Genomic DNA, 3,349 nt, shown 5'->3' with positions numbered 1-3,349 from the left:
GTGGTCTATTTTTTATCAAAGTGTTATGAAACAACTTCAATTTCACCAAAATGAAAAATAAAAAAAACAGTAAATTTAAAATGGTTGAAAGATATCCAACTTGTTTGAGTAAATACAAGTACAATTCGTATAGGCCTGTTTATTTTATTATGTAGCTAATAATATATAAATAATTTTTGTTATTGATATAAGGTTTGATCTGTGGCAGTTGGCGTAAGTTGTCATAGTAGAATATGCTGATATCCTTTGGTTTTAGTCAACAAAATGAATAAATAAAATAATAAAATCTGCTACTAAACCATTGGAATGACTTGTCACATTGAAATCCTGAACATTTTATCACCAATATACAAGAATTCAAATAATAAATATAAATATACAGTAATAGTCAAAATTATTTAAACCCCTGAATTATAACCCCCCCCCCCTATTATTTTTGACCAATTTCTGTTTAATGTTGAGAAGATTTATCCACACATTTCTAAACATAATAGTTTTAATAACTCATTTCTAATATATTTGCTATGATGACAGCACATAATATTTGACTAGATATTTTTCAAGACACTTCTATACAGCTTAAAGTGACATTTAAAGGCTTAACTAATTAAATTAACTAGGCAGGATGGTAAATAGGCAGGTTAGTCTACAGAACAAACCATTTTTATACAATATAAAAAATAAAAAACATCTCAAAGGGGCTAATAATTTTTTTGACATTAAAATGTTTTTTTTTAAAAAAAATTAAAAACGGCTTTTAATCCAGCCGAAATAAAACAAATAAGACTTTTTTTTTTATAAAAAATATCAGACATACTGTGAAAATTTTCTTGCTCTGTTATATAACATTTGGAAAATATTTTAAAAAGAAAAAGAAATTCAAAGGGAGGCTAATAATTCTGACTTCAACTTTATATATTGTTTTGGTTGATACAAGTAACAATTAATATGTATATACTTAATATGCTTTCATTTTTTATTCAGTTTATGTCTTAATTATATATTTATCTCTAATTCAGAATAAATATTCAGAAAGATTGGGGGTAGTTTTTTTATTTATTTATTTATTTATTTTTTGGTTTACTGTGATTTAATAAACCCCAAACAGAATGCAGAATTAGGAGCTCTGAAAGAGAGTCTGGATTTGCAGTAATTCGCAGTAATTATACTCCACCAATTCATTTGTTAAACCCATGAAGTCGGAAATGCCATCTGCTTTGCCAAGCGTGGACGAAGAACAATTTTGGGGTCTATGAATAAATAAACACTTCCTCGCCAGGCGATAATAATTCATGTGTTTTTGTCTTTGAGCGGGCTGCAGATGACAAGGAATTCATATGCAATGCATTCCCCCTGTATTGAAACTATAAATAGATGGCAGCAATCACATGAAATAAATGAACTGTCAAAGCACAACTATTTACAAGCAGAGCAGAATCCCTGCAATTAAAAGCAAATTTGTTGCATGTTTGAGTAAGTGGTAGCAGATAGGACACAGAAGCAGCCGGCCGTGACAGACAGATTCAGAGTGGGCTTTTCGCGTGGTCATGGCTCTTAGGAACATCAGCAGAGAACAAAACAGCCACTCCACTCGAATTCCTTGGCGTTTTACAGCAGAGAGTGAGTTGACAGACATCTGCAGAGGCCATTACAGCCGACAATTATGATGTCAAGGACCATTTGCTATGCTGTTATATAGACGAGTCGCTTTCAAAATATACTGTTTTGTAGCCCACTGTAATCACTAAATCATTGTGTGTTATGTAAACATCCACTGCGTTTAACTGTTTGCATTGTTTAGAACTGTTTACGGGAAAAGCGATGACACTGAAGTATCGAATGGCTCCCAAACGTAAATCGTTTGGAATGAGTTGAATTACATTTTTGAGGCCATAACCACCATGCTTTTGGACATTTAGATTTATTTTATTCTGACTTTTTATAAAAGGGCCTTTTCCACAGTCTCTGCTGAAATACCTGTACGAGTTTTATGTTTTGAAGTTTATTAAAAAAAAAAAGTTGTTTCTTTTTACAGAAGTAATCAGTTGTATAAAACAGTCTGCAATCTACATTTAGTCTATACACACTAAAATGCTATTTGTAAATTTGTATTATTAAATTATTATATTATTTTAGATATTTATATTATTAAAAAAGTTAACATCTGCATTAAGTTTTTAGTTGGTAGTTGCTGTGCTTCTTGCTTCTTGTTGTGAGGCGACAGCACTACCTACTGCGCCACTGCTTTGCCCTAGTTGTTGATTGATTAAAATAAAAAATATAGTATTTAAATGTAGTATAGTAAGTATAGTATTTAAAGTATAGTATATTAGTTTTAAATATAAAAATAGTATTTGATCAACTATATGAGACTTGATGTACTAAGGTAATTCATCACAGTAGTGTTTGCAATTGGCAGTTTCAATTTTTCATTGAAATCATTGAACTTTCAATCTTCAGGGAGCAAAAGTAACAATAATGTAATTATTTTTAACTAACAGATGTATAATAACTTTAAAATGCGCTTTGTGTTGATGTTAAATCTATAGTATATCTTTGTACTATTGGCATAAATTGTATTTCAAATCTTTTTCAAATTCAAACGTTTTAATATTAAGAAAAATGTAACAAAAATGGATTTTGTGTTAGTCAACAGAAGTAATAAATTGTTACAAAAGGTTTAAATCTTCATTAAAACTATAGTTGATACACTGCAAAAAATTATATGATCAATTAGTCCTGACAGCATATGTTTTTAAGTCATTGTAACTTATTAAACTAATTTTAAAAGTGATGTAAGCTTTTTTAATCAGTTTAAAATAGTATAAGTTCAATGGACTCATAAACTTAATTTGATTCAGCTTAACAATTTAAGGCAACCAAGATTATTTTTACAGTGTAGAGATAAGATTAATTCAATACATATTTACATATTTGTCAAAATCACAGTGAAACACCCAGCACACTGCCTCTTTAAACTTTTACCTTCTGGTTGATGCTACAGAGCTCTGTGCACCGTAACAGCCTGACACAGAAACACTTTCTCCCCTTAGGCATTCCATCTCATGAACACTTTATGATAGTAATTGTGAAACAAACATCACTACTTTTTATACACATAACAGTTGAAGTCAGAATTATTAGTTCCCCTTTGATTTTTTTTTTGATTTTTAAATATTTTCTAAATGATGTTTAACAGAGCAAGGAAATTTTCACAGTATGCCTAATAATATTTTTTTCTTCTGGAGAAAGTTGTATTTGTTTTATTTCGGCTAGAATATAAGCAGTTTTACATTTTTAAAAAAACACATTAAGGCAATATTAATAGCCCCCTTAAACAATATTTTTT

At 29.6% G+C, this 3,349-nt stretch overlaps 1 long non-coding RNA gene across 3 annotated transcripts in view; it reads left to right on the top strand.

The window, feature by feature from the left end:
* The window catches only part of LOC137496701 (uncharacterized), an 82,419-nt gene that overhangs the window by 744 nt on the left and 78,326 nt on the right, over window positions 1-3,349 (top strand). The gene's annotated exons all lie outside the window — the stretch shown is intronic.

Source organism: Danio rerio, chromosome 11 (genome assembly GCF_052040795.2).
Source record: "Danio rerio strain M-AB ecotype USA chromosome 11, GRCz13ab, whole genome shotgun sequence".
Lineage (NCBI taxonomy): Eukaryota > Metazoa > Chordata > Actinopteri > Cypriniformes > Danionidae > Danio > Danio rerio.
Note: the sequence above shows the minus strand (reverse complement) of the source record. Positions and strands in the feature narration are given on the sequence as shown.